Genomic DNA, 16,784 nt, shown 5'->3' with positions numbered 1-16,784 from the left:
TCAATAAAATACTTTAGAAGAATTATTATATTATTTTCTACAACAAAATTTAAATAATTTATAAAGTCTTTACTTAAAAATAAAATAACACGCCACAAAAAATAACGTTTATTAAATTTTCAAACAAACTGTAATAAAAAAAACTGTACACATTGTTTATTTATACTAAAAATTTTTAATAATAGAAACATAATTATAAAAAAACATAATGACGCATACTGTTATTAAACATTTTTTTAAGACTTTAAAACAGTCATTTATGTACTTTTAATAATAGACAACATGGAAATTTTTTAATGAAAACTTTAATATCTATCAAAAATAAATTGAAAATCAAATGAATCTTTGACTACAATCTGAACGAATATCATTGACCATTGTTCCGTTTTACTTAAGAAACGTTACAAAATTACAATGTTACATAATTTAGTAACATACTAAAAAAAACACAACATTAACTCTTTTTACACAACGCCAAAAATGCTCAAAGTTACTGTCCCTAAAAGCAAAAAAACATTATTATAAACTAGTTCACTCATAATAGTGTGTTAACCTGATGATAGGGCCTTAGTCGTGGAGATAAACAGATGTTACTCCAGATGTTAAAATACCATATCTTTAGCTCTTTGGCAAAAATATTGCTAAGCGTGGTTGGCTTCGACGTAATAAAAGGAGTTTGTGAGTGAATAGTAGCAGCAATAAGTGAATTTCCAGTAAGACTCTATAAATGTGTGGTTTAAAAGAAAACGTATTTGTTTACGAAATACGCTAGCCCCAAGCATAATTTATGACGAAAAAGTTCTTTTAAGAACAAGGGTCTTTTAAACACAGGCTTATTCGAAGCGATAAAAATTAATAATCTCTCTCGACATAGTGTTAAAAATACAGACCAGTAATAGAAAAATTTAGAATGCCACAGTTTTTCTTTATTCAATAATTATTTCAGATTAATAATTTCATTAATATTAAACATTTTAAGATAAAAGATATATTTCAAATATAAGTAACTTCTTTATGTGTTCTGTCTAACCATAGAAAGTCGGATTAGATCTCGTACGTTTTCGGGGTGTATTGGTGTAGAGTTATGCTATAGAGGTAGCACCTTTGATCGGAAACGATCACATCGAGCGTCATAGATGGTAGATGGTTCTTGATAACTGGTCCTCATAAGACAACTAACTCTCACTTATGGCTCCACGTGCCACACCCCGGGCAACTGCATTGGTCTGCAGGCTAAACTAAGTGAGGGTAGCCAGATGTGGCGAAAATTCCACCGTACGATTGCCGGCATAAGCAATCATCTACTTATTGACCAACGGCTTCAAGCGGATGAATAAGTAAGCGGCAGGGCACTCTCTTGTACTGGCGTTAAGAAATTGACCCCTAAGGTGGAGGAGTTACAAATAAGTAACCAACGGCATAAGGATATGGAAAGCCACGGAATGACTACCACATTAAAGATCCTTAAGGATATCCCAAGAACAATCATCATGACAATGATCGCAATGGTAACAAAACCAGTACACATTACTGATCACGGAAATCTGAAGCCGAGATCCGGCAGGAGAAGAACAAACCTAAAAGATCACAGGGCCTTTCAGGTCGTCAACAAGCGAAATTCCACTGATGTATTGAGAAAAACATCTACAAAACCAGCCATCCAACTAAATACACTGACAAAAATAGGCACTTAAAACGTGCGGAGTTTGTACCAACAAGGAAAAGTCCATATTCTAACACAAGAAATAAGACGCTTAAAGATAGATATCCTTGGATGTAGTGAAGTCCGATGGCCTAACAGCGGCAGAAGTGTCATAGATAACTACGTGTTTTACTATTCCGGAGATAACAACACACAAAAACGCAATGGGGTAGCAATAGTCATCAGCAAAAAAATCGAAAGATCAGTCAAAGGGTTCATACCGATAACTGATAGAATGGCACTATTGAAATTAAACGCTATACCGCGCAACATAAACATCATTGTAGTGTATGCACCAACATCTGCTAGCACAGACGAAGAAGTAAACAGCTTCTACAATGACTTAAACAAAACATTCAATGAAACTAAAAAAGAAGAAGTAAATTTGATTTTAGGTGACTTAAACTCGAAGGTAGGGAAATGAAGAGATGGAGAAGTAGTAGGAGAACACGGACTGGAAACACGTAAAAAGAGGTAAAAGACTAGTTCAGTTTTGCAAAGATAATGAACTCATTATCAAAAACACGTGGTATAAACCTCCAAATCGAATAATATATACATGGAAAGCACCTAGAGATAATGGTGAAATTATAATAAGAAACCAAATAGATTACATAATAATAAATCAAGGATTCCGAAATGCCATAATATCGGCTAAAGCGTACCCAGTAGCAGACCTAACAAGTGACCACAATCCAGTTCTAGCAAACATAAAACTCAAGTTAAAAAAGTTAAAACAACTGCCAAAACACAGAGAATCAATCTGAGAAAACTATAACAATCTGATATAATATACCATCAAATCATAAAACAAGTGCACAGATAAGTTCAGGAAGTAGAAAGGCAAAAGCAATTGACAACAACAGATAAATGGAAAAAAGTAGAGGAGATCTTGAGAAATATCACAAAACAAAAACTTCAAGAAGACACATCATCTAAAAATAAACAATGGATCACATAAGAGATAAAAAAACTGATGACGAAAAGAAGGGCACACAAGAATAAAAACGAACAACAGTACAAAAAAATTAATAAAATAATCAAACAGAAAATCAAAGAAGTAAAGGAACTGTGGCTATCAGAAAAGTGTGAAGAAATAGAAAGGTAAGATAAAGAACATGACGGTTTTAACATACACTGGAAAATCAAAGAGACAGCTGGAATATACAAGAAGAAGGGTATCGGAATTATCATGAATAAAAATAACAAGATAATAACGGAATGTACAGATAAAATAAACAGATGGGAAGAATACATAATAGAGCTATTCGAAGACGACGAGAAAATTGAAGTAATTCAACCAAGAGGAAAAAATGGCAAAAGACGAAATTGAGAAAGCGCCAAATCATATAAAAAATGAGAAGGCCATGGAACCAGATGAAATAACTACAGAAATCTTAAGAATACTAACAAAAATCATATGGACACACTAATAGAATTATTTAATGACATAATTATTAAGTTATTATACGGCAGAGATACTGAAAGAATGGTTAATATCAATATTTATTCCAATACCCAACAAATCAAACGCAATGAAGTGTGAAGAGCACAGGACAATTAGCTTAATAAACCATATTCTAAAAGTGTTCTTACGAGTGATATAAGACGTATCTATAAAAAGCTAGATGATAGAATAGCTGAAAACCAATTGGGATTCAAAAAAGGCTTTGGCACCAGAGAAGCATTATTTACTGTACAAACACTAATTGAACGATGTCCAGATGTCAATTGCGACGTATTCATATTCGTCTAGTCGACTTCGAAAAAGCTTTCGACAATGGATAACACCTAAGAATGACAAAAATACTGCAGAAGACAGAATTAGATGACGAAGACGTGAGAATCATTGCCAATATATACCGATACCAGAAAGCCATAATACGAATAGACCAACAAAAATCGAACGAAATACCTATAAATCGTGGAGTAAGACAAGGATGTGTGCTTTCTCCTTTAATTTTTAATATGTATTCAGAATTGTTTAAAAAGTCATTAAAAGACGCAAATGAAGGCATATTTATTAACGGAGCACTTTTGAATATTCTTAGATAAGCAGATGACACAATAATCCTAGTGGACAGCAGAGAAGGACTACAGATCTTGGTTGATCGCATTATCCAATACTGCGAAAGGTATGGAATGGCACTGAATACAACTAAAACAAAAATCATGATGGTAAGCAAGTACAAGATTGACGAAAGTGTTTATGCTAAAGGAAAACTTTTAGGCAGGGTGCACAGATATCAGTACTTAGATTGCGAACTAAATGAAGAATGGGATAGAAGTACGGAAATAAAACAGCGTATTGAGATCGCTCGAAGTGCTTTTAATAAGATAAAAGCAATATTATGCAATGGAAAACTCAATATCGAAATTAGAACTAGAGTATTGAGATGCTACGTGTTCTCTGTCCTGTTGGAGTTGAGGCCTGAACAATTACAGGGGTGACAGAGAAAAAATTCATTACCTTTGAAATGTGGTGTTATCAAGGAATGTGGAAAATATCTTGGACACAACACATAGCAAATGCGGAAACGCTACGAAGAATGAAAAAACATAAAGAAATACTCAATACTACAAAGAAAAGGAAAATGAGCTACTTTGGTACTACTAAGAAACGAGAAATACGAATTGATGCGGCTAGTCATATAAGGCAAGGTGGAAGGCAAAAGAGGACCGGGGAGAAGACGCACGTCCTGGCTAAAGAATCTGAGCCAATGAAGTGGGAAAACGTCAATAGAACTTTTCAGAACGGCTGCAGATAGAGTCAAATGGACCATGATGATCGTCAATGGTTTTAGTGATTGGGCACGTTAAGAAGAAGTCGTTTTTGGATTGGAAGGATATATGAATGAATTGCCTTTACGACGAAGATAATTAAGATACTATATTGGAACCATTACCTACTGATGTAATAAAAGCAATGTAATATAAAATTTTATTTTTCTTGGCAAATTGTACGAGTATGTAGATGACCTCCTTAATATCACGTCACATTTACACTGTCACTTACTACCACATTCTTCTTGTTGTTTGTTTTTTTGTTATGTGCGTTTTCTATTTCAGTTTTAGAAATAATTTTTTGCATGTATTTAAAACTAGATAATGCTTTAGCAAATCCATCTATTTGCGCCTTTTTTTGCGGATTTGAAGTCGGCCCTTTTAACCATCGCCAGTAGAAGTGACTTGAAAGAGATAGGAATTTGATTATTGTCGACTCTACCATAACTTATGCTGGAAACGGCTACAGAAACACTGGATGTAGATTCTGACGCAGAGAATGAATTGTTTTTTAGAGTACAGTTAAAGTGTTTTATTGAGAACATTTCGAGATTAAGACAAAGTATAGTTAGTAATATTTGTACAATTAAGGAACTGCTGGGAAAAACTAGTTCCTGAGAAATTTCTAGTTGGTCAACTGCATTATAGTACCTGTTCAGTTTTTCTCAGAAGTCAAAGGGTCTGTGGAATAATTTATTTTGTCACAGGGAAAGACTCTAGTACTAGGAAAGGAAGCAATGATTGTTTCCTTATTTATTCCTTTGTTTCATAATTCACACAGTAACTCCAAAAATTCAGCTTTCGATAACTTTCTTTGATTTTCACGTTACTAGTTAATTAATTTTTCATTTCAACGAATCTTTAGTGATCCAAAGTAGCATATATCCAAAGATTGTAAAAGGTCCGTGATGTATGCTGAAAGTTTCAGTAAAGTTATATTTTCTGCAATTGTCCGTTAAATTGTACTTTTGAAATCGAGAATTGTAATTAATGGTCTTTGGGGCACTGTTGCACAATATTTGATAAACCGATGCTGTCAAATATTGGTCGTCATCTAACCTTTTTCCAAGCAAGCATACAAATTTTTTAGGTATTTTATGTTGTCCCTTCCAGCTTGACTATAAGTTGGCTCCTTGAAAAAAAATTGGTGGTGGTAGTAATCTGCCGGAAGCTAAAGTACATATTATCATGAAAGAAGTATTTTCTTTTCCTGAGCATTGTATATTCCTATGAACTTTTTACCTTTTCCAGCCTCACCCTTAATACGAGAAGGATCGGAAGAAAAACTGGTTTCATCTATGAACCAAATAAGCTCAGGTTAGTTACTTGGGTTTAATTTATTGATGGTTTCCTGTACGCGGTCGTAAAAATCATAAACCAAAAATTATTCGCTAGTTGCTATTCGTCTATTTAATTCTAATTGCTCCACCTTCTTCTGGAGTAAGTTTTGGCTTTTACAAAAAGCACAGAACAAGTCGTGCATTGGTTTGTTGTTTTTAATTTGAGTTGTGATATTATTCTGATCTACAGATGATTTAACTGTTTCTAGGATTTTTGTTTTGTCATGTCAAAACCCCATTTGGCCTAATTTTAATTGTTTGCACCATGTCATGCTCCATTTTGAGGCAACATTTAAATAAAACAAGGGAAAAGGGCAAGAAGGCATCGCTAAATTATATTAAGATAAATATGGACCAAAAAACATATACGGTAATAAGTTTATAATATAGGAGAAAGCAGACACAAAGGAAAACCTAGAGGAAGAACAATACTAAAAGATCACCAGGAAGTTATGAAAATGAATCAGAAAACATGATATGTATACCGGCAAAGGTAAACACATTAACAGAAAACTGACAATTAATGGATCTCGATCTAAAATAACAACCAAAGAAGGTATCACAAACTTAATTGAAATAGAAACAGGAGTGCGACAAGGCGACTCCCTGTTAACCACACTATTCATCATAGCAGTGGACGGAACAGTCAAGGCCGGCGGAATTTAAGAAACTCTAGCTCACTTCTCAGCACAAATAGTAGCATATGCAGGTGATATAGTTTTTATGGGAAGAGACAAGGAAAGGTTAAAAGAAGCAGTAATATCCCTGGAAAATAAAGCGCAAACAAGAGGTGTGCAAATTAACGAGGAAAAATAAAATTTTTTATCTGTTCTCGAAAAGAAGATAACAAGACAGGATAAATACAGTAGAAGTGAAGAAATAACAGAGCAAATATTAGCAGGGAACAGAACATACTAGGGATACCATAAGCTAATGAAGGAAAAAAACTTATCCAGAAATCCACAAGGAAACTAAGTTCCTGTAGTTGGCTGTATACCATATATTAAAAAAATTTTCAATAAAATCCTTTATAAAAAGGTATATAAAAAACCCAGTCGGGCTATGTTAAATGGACAAAACGTTTTAGAAATAAGTATTCCATCATCAGTGTCAGGTTAATACATGAATGTAGCCACTAAATATGGGGGTAAAAACCCTTTAAAAATTACCAAACTAAACTAAACTTTACCATCTTAATTTTAAACAAAACATAATGTAAACTAAATTTCTTTTAGTAATTTTAAAGGGTTTTTAGCCCCATATTTAGTGGCTACATTCATGTATTAACCTGACACTGATGATGGAATACTTATTCCGAAAACGTTTTGTCCATTTAACATAGCCCGACTGGGTTTTTTATATACCTTTTTATAAAGGATTTTATTGAAAAAATTTTTATCCAGAAATACAAAACTGCAGCTGAGACAATATGCCTCGCAAATAAAGATAAACAAATCTTTAGAATATTTAAAAGGAAAATTTTCAAAAGAAATATGGGACCAATGGAAAACGGAGAACCAGAAATAAAAAGCCATAATAAAGGGAAGATATATAGTTAGATTTACTAAAGCGCAGAAATTAAGATGGCTGGAAAACATAGAAAGAAGGAAAAACGACCTACTGATTAAGAAGGTCGCCAGATGAAAGCTAGAAACTAAAAAGCCAAGGGGAAGACACAGAGAAAGATGAGAGAACCAGGTCATGAGAGTTTTAAAAATCCTAAAAGTGAGAAACTGGAGGGAAGTACGCACAGATCGAATAAAAGAAAATTGTAACGAAAACAAGTCAAACAACAAATTCTAAAAATGAACAAGAAGAATGGGAGTGATTCACCGCAATAAGCGAATCTGCTAGCTCTAAGTTAAAGCGACAAATATTCCATCAGGAATGAAGGGCCTTGATGATGATTGTCGACATAGTTTAAGCTGACCGCAATGTTAGAAAAGAATACTTCAGGTGGACAAATAAAAAGGGAACATTGACAGAGCTTCTCAAAACAGATGGATCACGACTTCTACGGAACACAAAAATAATATGAAGAATGATCAGAGGACAGAGAAAAGAGATAAACGAACTAATATAAACAAAACAGAAGGAAATATGGGTAGACTACTTTCAAACCCTATTTGCTTAAGGTAACGATAGTGAAGCACCAACACCAGAGGTGACGACAAACAAAGATATAAATATTGAGGAGGAAGAGGTAAAGGAAGCGTTAAGGAAATTATAAAATAGAAAATCACCAGTAGAGGACAGAATACCGAAAGAACTCCTAAACTACGGAGGACCAGTTCTGACCAAACAACTATTAAAACTTATCCAAAAAAAAATAGAACAAAACCGAATTACTCGAGAATAGAGATCAAGCATGCTGATACCTCTCTTCAAAAAGTGAGACAAATCGGACCCGAAAAATTACAGAGGAATTAATTTATTAAACATAACACTACAATTAATAACCAAAGTGATAACTAATAAACTGAATAACTTTTTATAAAAATAGAAACAATCATTAAAAAGCAAGTGGTGGAGTGGTTATTTATGTTAATATTACCCTTAAAGCACCAAAAATTCCTCTTACAAGAGATATCGAAGTTGTAGCCTTCTCAGTTAAAGCTTCCCAATGCATTAATGTATGCTGTATTTATATTACCTCAAAGGCAGTCCTCTTAATAACCGACTTTAAAGCACTCATATCACAACCAAATGTGGGCACAACAAAGTTTAATACCAAAGGCAGACTAATCGAAGACCTGTTAACGACAGAAAACTTAAACATTCTTAACGATGGACGACCAACCAGATATAATGTACATAATGGTACAACATCGGTAATCGAGCAATTGATTTGTGACCCAAGTCTTTCAATCGCACTTAACTGGGATCCTCTACCCTTTTTATATAGAAGCGACCATTGCCCAATAAAAGTATCTGTATTTTACGATAACATTACCTCTCAGCACCAACCAGTCCGAAAATGAATCGTGAAAAACTCTAATTGGAATAAATACGCCGAGGCCATATAAATAAACATAGACTATAGATTAGACTAAACATATTATAATCACTAGACGCCAGTTCTAACAATACTGATATAAATAAAACTCACATTTCTACTAATACATATTATTATATACGCGGCATAAACATATGTAGGAAAAAACAAAATATTAAGGAAACACAGACCTCTACCATGGTGGAACATAGAATGTCAAAACGCAATTAAGCAATATAAGGTACCTGTCAACAAAATTAAAAAATATAATAACACAACTAAACATGCAAAAACGCAAAAAATAGAGAGCATATCCTAGGTATATAATAAAAACTGTTCGAAAAACCAACTGGAGTAAATTTTTCTCAAATACAAATAGTTCAATACCTTTATCTACAGTCTCGCGCAATATTCGTAAAATATCAGGAAAAAACAAATTGTATCCAGTACCTTTTATTAATATTAATGTAATAAAAAACCCAATGAAATAACCAATGCTTTTGCTACATATTTCGAAACAAACTCCAGCAATAGAAGCTATTCTAAAGAGTTTATACTACACAAAATCAACACAGAAAAACAACAACTTGATTGTTAAGATAAAGATAATAGTTTTATTAATATCCCTTTACCCTTAGATGAACTTAAAGTTAATACTACTAAAAACTCTTCTCATGAACCTGATAATATACCTTTAATATTTTTGGAAAAAAAACAAGACAAGGCTAAATGTATTCTTTTAAAAATTTTTAACAGAATATGTTTAAATAATATATTTCCAACTTCCTGGAGTATCTCAATAAATATACCTATTCTCAATCCTAACAACGCACATACTAATATTTCCTCATATAGACCAGTCTCACTCATTAATGCAATGTGCAGAGTCATGGAAATACTAGTTAACAAAAGATTGCTATAAATGTTAAAAGAAAATTAGCTGATAAATAAGCAGAGTGTATTTAGACAAAACCGAACTACTACTGATAACCTCATTGATTGAGAGTCTAAAATTCTTGAATTTTTTACGAACAAACAGAAAAATATTGCAGTGTTCATAGATATTATCAAAGTATTTAAGACGGCATGGCGTTATGAAATAATAAGAACACTTCATACATGAAATTTTAGAGGTTCTTCTTCTTCTTAAGGTGCCGTGCATTTCTGCGTATGCGTCCAGCGTACATCGTCTTGTCAGGTGAGATGTTAAATAGTCAGGATTAAATAATTCTGTTTTGCGAAGCATTTCATAGCATTTCATAAAATTGCGAAGCATTTCATAGCTGTGGATTCCTGTCCATTGTCGAATATTGCGCAGCCATGATATTTTTTTAGGTCCCAGACCTCTCCTACCCTCTATCTTCCCTTCGAGTATCAGTTGCTGAGAAGTATATCTTTCTCCTCGTAATATGTGTCCCAAGTATTCAGTCTTCTTACTTTTTACATAACTAAAAAGTACCCTATCCTGTAAGCCCGCTCTTCTGAGTACTTCCTCATTTCTGACCCTGTCCGTCCATGATATTCTAAGCATTCAACGCAGGCACCAAACACTTTAAGTTTGTTAATGGAACTGGTCTGTAACGTCCATGCTTCCATTCCGTACAAGAGAACAGGCCACACGTAACACTTAAAGCATCTTGTATCGGAGGTTGAAGTCCAATTTTCGATCAGTCAGAAACTTAAGAAGCCTCAAAAAAGCATTTCTGGCTTGTTTAACTCTGCTCTTTATTTCATTCCCATAGACATATATCTGTTTAGAGGTAATATCATTAATTACATTTCAAATTTTCTTACACAACGGAATTTTCAACTAAGTCTTATCCACTGCACATCTTCAATGAGACAACAAGCAAATGTCACTCTTCAAGGGTTTGTAATAAGAGCAACGCTATTTTTAATTGCCATAAATAATATTATACCATTAAAATCTAGCTGGATTCGTAGCAGATTATATGCAAATAATTTGGTGTTAATATCTTCAGGAAAAAATATATTCTCAGTTCAGCGTCATTCACAAACCGCACTTAACGAATTCGAAAACTGGTCAAAGAAAACAGGATTTCAGTTGCCACTCAGCAAATCAAAGTGTTTGTTATTTACAAAGAAACGTGATTCAATTAAACCACAAATAAATTTATATAACCAAATCTTAAATTACGCTGACGACAATAGGTTTTTACGAATGATCTTCGATACGAAACTAACATGGAGAAAACATATACTGCAAACTAAAAAAACGTTCCAAAGTAGAATCAATATAATGAAAACTCTCTTTCATAAAAACTATGAAGCGGATTATAACTGCTTAATCCATGTTTATAAAACCCTAATAAGATCTAAAGTAGATTACGGTTCCACAGTATATGCTGGAACGGGCTGGGTTCCTCTGCACCGTCCAAGTGGGCCGAATAAATACTTCGGCTGGGTACAAGTAATTATAAGGTATAATTACTTCGGATTATCCTTCGACTTGGTATATTTCCATTAAGCGGTGGTTCTTTTGTTACGTGGATTTAAATAAACTACTCTTGCTCAGTAGAAATGTTATTCATTTATAAATAGTATACCCTTAATTGGTTGATAGACAATATAATAATTACTATTTATTTGCTCGTTGCTTGTATAATAAATATTATCACTTACAGTTGTTATTGTTAAGACGTGATCGGATGATTCACCATGCGGCAGTTAAACTTAACTTAACATTATTCAAAATTTAGAATAGTCACAGAAGCATTTGCATTTGCATTTGTCGCTAATTCTAATCCGAACCATCCAATTAGACACAACGTATTCACTGATCCTTTTAAAAACTTAAATAATTAAAATAGGAATGTGAAATCACCATTCTACAAAATAGTTAGGCAAACTCTTATGGCTTTACAAATTCCGATACCAAACACCTATTACAATTTCATAGGAATTCCTTCTCCTTGGACAATCAGCATTTCTTAATCCGACACATCCTTAAAAATCTTTAGAAAGACCGATACTTCCTACTCCTATTTTGATGATAAATACACAAAGGCGAGCTATATGCTATCTACCAAGCTCTCACTCATATTAACTCTGATATAATTCTTTGGTAATCCAAAGTTCTTATATTTACCGATTCCCTCAGTTCCATCAACACCATTAACCAGCTTTACACAACACGTCTAATTGATCTCCTAATAAAAGAACTAGCTACCATACAAAACAGCAACCATACTGTACAATTTCGATGGGTTCCTTTATACATTGGACTTCAAGGAAACGAAAATGCAGACTTCATTTCCCAACAAGCAAGAAACAGTAAAACCGCGAGTAAAATAAGTAAGAAATGTAGTGCTAAATGATATAAGATCATTTATTAAAGTGAAGTGTAATGTTTTTATTCTAATTTATTTATTATTAAATAATTTATATATATAAAAGAATTAGTCATAATATATTTACAGTTTTAAACGCCATAATTATCGTAACAGAAGGTTCAAAATTTGTGGTAAAAGCAGTGGAACAGTTTAACTTTAAAACTTCGCGAAGTGAAAATATGTGTAAAACCGTGGAAATATCAAATTTCTAACAGGGCTCATCAAGTCGTTCTTACTTGACTTCGTCTAGGACATACTCGACTTACCCACAGGCATATAATCGGCCACACTAATCCTACTTTATGTGACAATTGGAACGTTCCACTCAGTGTTAAGCATGTCCTTGTAGAGTGTCCAAGATACCAGTTACAAAGACAGACCAACCCTATCATCGGTTCAACAAGTGAAACCTTGGTAGCAAAATGTAAAATTGAACAATTTGTAAAATTCCTTAACCTTCTGCCTATAGGAATGTTTATTTTTTAAATTTAATATTTTTAGCTTTCAGACTTGCTTAACCCGGTATCTGGCAACACCAAAAATAGATGTCGCAAAATTATTTTATTGTGTATATAATCTTATATAACTCTCAAAAACACACTGTGGTACAAAAAAACCAGAAGGAGATAGGGGAAAGTGGTTTTTGAATCCGTTGCCTACAAGCAACATTGCCAGTCAAGAAACACTATTTGATACTGATAACTTCACTAATGAAGATCTCAAAATTTTGTTAATCATAAATAAAAAACTGTTTAACTAAAGGACATTTTATTGATTTAATAAAAAAATTAAAAGTACCTAAGACTAAAAAATTATAAATATAGGCCTAATTCTAACGGTGGAATGATAAAAAGCAATTTTTGTTCGGTGTAAAACAAAGCCGCATGTTACATTTTTCACACTGCACAGTTGTATAGCCAAATTTACAAAATCTACATCTTCCTTTAGCGGTAAAAAGTGGCCAGTGACCTAACGCATCTGTTCTGGTAGCATCATCAGGTCTTACAACAAGAGGGTGGCGAATAATGTTATCTGTATTTTCTATACTTGATGGACGGCCTCGCTTTACTTTGTTCTTTCCAGTGTTGGACAAATACCTAGCTAGTTCCATTCTAAACTTCTTGAGAGGCATAAAATTTATATTATTGGCTTTACTGTCATTTTGATATAATATCCAAGCATTTATAATACAGATATCTAAGAGCCGGGTAACTATTGGAAAGTACCATCTTTTACTACGACTTGGACTTCTGTAAAGACCCAATAAAGAGTTAGCTTTATCCACTCCACCCATGTGTTTATTGTATTGAGTGATTAGATTTGGGCATGGCACGTTTATTTTATTTTTATGTTCTTTAGAATACCTTTGTACATGATTGACTGGATCAATCCCACAACCAGTGCTAGCAAGAAGTACAATTTGTTATCTGCCCATTTGACAACTATAATATTTTTTTGTTCATCGGATTTATAAACATAGGAACCCCTGCCACGTTTTAGCAAAACATTATCAGTATCCAAGGTGCAACCTGCTATTCTATTTGAGCGAATAGTGCCCAAGCTAAGGATATTATACTTTTCCTTCAAGTAATCAAATAGTCTCAAACTGGAAAACCAATTATCACAAAAAATCATTGAATTCTGGGGGTCATCCAATGTTTTACATAGTGCAATCACTGAAGATGCACCGACACCCAAGGATTGTTCTTCTTCAGAAATCTGATTGATAGTTCCCTGTAGTTGTGAAAATGTCGAAGCTCCTTGGTAAGGAATGAAATCGGCAATATATCCTGAAACACCTGCCCTTACAAAGAACTTGTAACCCCATTTATAAGGCTTATTTTGTATGTATTGTCGTAAATTGCCACTGTATGTACCTTTGTATGCAACCATAGCTTCATCTATGGAATATTGGTTTTCGAACTGATACTTATAACAATTTGTAGAAATATGATCTAAGAGGGGACGAATTTTGAAATAGCGGTCTTTCGTTTCTGAAGTTGCTTCTAAGTTATCATTGAAATGGACCAGTGTTCTCAATTTTTAAAATCTTTTTAGGGACATAACATCAGCAACAAGAGGAATTCTTGAAGAAGTAGCCCAATAATCTTCTATTGCTGGCAGCTGTATTACCCCCATAAAAATCAAAATGGAGAAAAAGTCTGTTATTTCGGAAGTATTTGTTTTGACACTTAACCCAGTTTTTTGAGTACTGTATAAATTCGTCTGGTATACAATATTCTCTATTAAATTTAGTGACAAAAACCTCGTAAAATACTCAAGAGGCAAGGCTACCTCTACTGCATTATTGCCTATAGTTGGATTTTCGAACGGAATGGTTTCTATGTCACTTTCAGACCAGTTATAGTTTACTGACTCCACTACTTTTTTACGTTTTCTTGGTGGTTTTTATGATCGCCTTCTTCATTTGTTTGATTAGCCTCCTCTTCAGTTAGCAGTTGATGATTATGAGGTGCATCATTTTCATCTGATTCTGCGGCAATTTCATTTATATTGATGTTTTCAATTTCTTCATCATACTCCTCCATATCAGACAAATCAGAGAGATCAGGGTTAACAGGAACAATACACGACATATTGGTCTTTTTTCCATAAAAGGAAGTAGTTGATATTTCATTTAAATTTTCCATATTGAAATCTTATACTGAAAAAAAAAGTCAATTACTAAACTGACAATGTTGCTTCAGAGTCACATGATGTTTGTTCAACAAAATAATATCATTACTTACCGTATACAGCACAAAATAGCAGAGAATTACACTAAAACAACCTTTGTTTATATACCAAATAAAAATTCAACCTCATAATACTCCTAACAAACGGTTGATAATAAAAATTATGACACACCCACTTACACGTAGGTCTCTACTGGTATCCTCTCTAGTAAAATTATTTTTTTCAAATATCTCTATTGAATGTTAGATGTCGCCACCAGTTTTATATAACTAACACGACTTGTTGCTTACAATTATCATTATCACATAACAGCTATATAAAGTAGAAATTGATTCAGGAGCTTATAACGACGATGTTGCCTGAGAGCATCAAAACCAGATACCGGGTTAAGGAAGTATAAAAAGTATCTGAAAAAATGTATAAAAAAATCTTAATCCTAAAGTATTGATTTTATTAATGTCCTTCATAAAGGACAGATGTAGGTTGTTGATCTTTTAAATCAAAAATAATGTCCTTCTAATAGGACTCTGGTTGCCTATATTACGAGATTAGTAAAGGTAAAAAAATGAAAAAAAAAATCGGTTGCCTGTAAAGTCGGTTTTACGGGCGAAGAGTTTACGTGACAACGTCTTTTTCTCGGTAGAATATTTATTGATATGAATATTATTAAATTGCACAATAGAAACAAGGAATTGAATGAAAATAAGAATTGCACAAATTTTAACTATAGAAATATATTTTGTTTACTAAAACATTGTACATGTAAACTTAAACTTAACTAATTTCTATTTGAGTGATTTTGTTGAGGATAGGACGATGATAGGAGAAATATGAAATGAAAGGAAGTGTTTCTGCTGTAATGTGTCTTGAACGCCAAGAACGCTCGAGAAAAACAGAGAGACAAGCACGGAAGCACGCACCGATTCAACGCGCCTAATTCTCTGGTGCTGCGCGCGCAGCGGACCGATCATGTTTGAGTGGGAGAAAGACGCAAGGCATTCGCCGGTCCGGCGGGCCTCTCTTTCGTTCGGTGACTCACTGTAACAGACGTGAGCGGGCGTTACACTTTTTTATGAATGACTCCGAGCCACAACCTAATTTAAGACGTTGTCACGTCAAAAATTAAAGAAGTTAATATATCTTTTATTTTTGAGACTACAAAAACAAGATTCATTCTTATAAACAAAAAATATACATTCTATAAATGTTTGAAATAATAAAATATAAAATTTATGCATTTTCGTGAAAATCACTAAAACACAGTCTTGCAGTTGTAAAGCATAAGAAAATTGAACATTTTTTGCAAAATATTGTTGTTTTCATGGAGCAGCCATCTTTTCTGCATCTGTTTTGTTTAGGGGCATAATCTGTAAGGTGTATTGGTTTTTGTTGCCTTCGTATAACTGATGGTAAAGGAGTATTAGACGTTCTTCTGTGTTTATGTTTAGGCATTAATTGAACTATATCTTCTTCATCGCTATTGCAATCGTTGTCCATATCATCTTGTTCAATTAGTTTCCCTCCCAATTTTATTTTATAGTGTCTTAATTACCAAATATTTTTACTGCCTTCACTTCATTCACGCTGTCTATATTAAAGCCAAGCGGTGACGGCTGCTAAATCGATGAGGTGGCAAATAACCCGTATTGTCCATTTTTTGGTACGACTACGCGACGGAGAAATGGCAAGCATACGATCTACTAAATCCACCCCACCCATATTTTTATTATACTTCTTAATTACTTCTGGCCGGCAAACTTGTTCATAGGATTAAATTTTTTGACCACCGCTTACAATAATCTATATTCTCCGAGGAAAAAATAGTAGATAACATTATTACTGGTTTGATTTCCATCCACCGTGTGATGGCCATTTTGCCATCATCTCTGTTTTTGATTTTATAAGTATCCTTT

The sequence above is a fragment of the Diabrotica undecimpunctata genome, chromosome 8, assembly GCF_040954645.1.
Source record: "Diabrotica undecimpunctata isolate CICGRU chromosome 8, icDiaUnde3, whole genome shotgun sequence".
In the NCBI taxonomy this organism is placed as follows: Eukaryota; Metazoa; Arthropoda; class Insecta; order Coleoptera; family Chrysomelidae; genus Diabrotica; species Diabrotica undecimpunctata.
Note: the sequence above shows the minus strand (reverse complement) of the source record.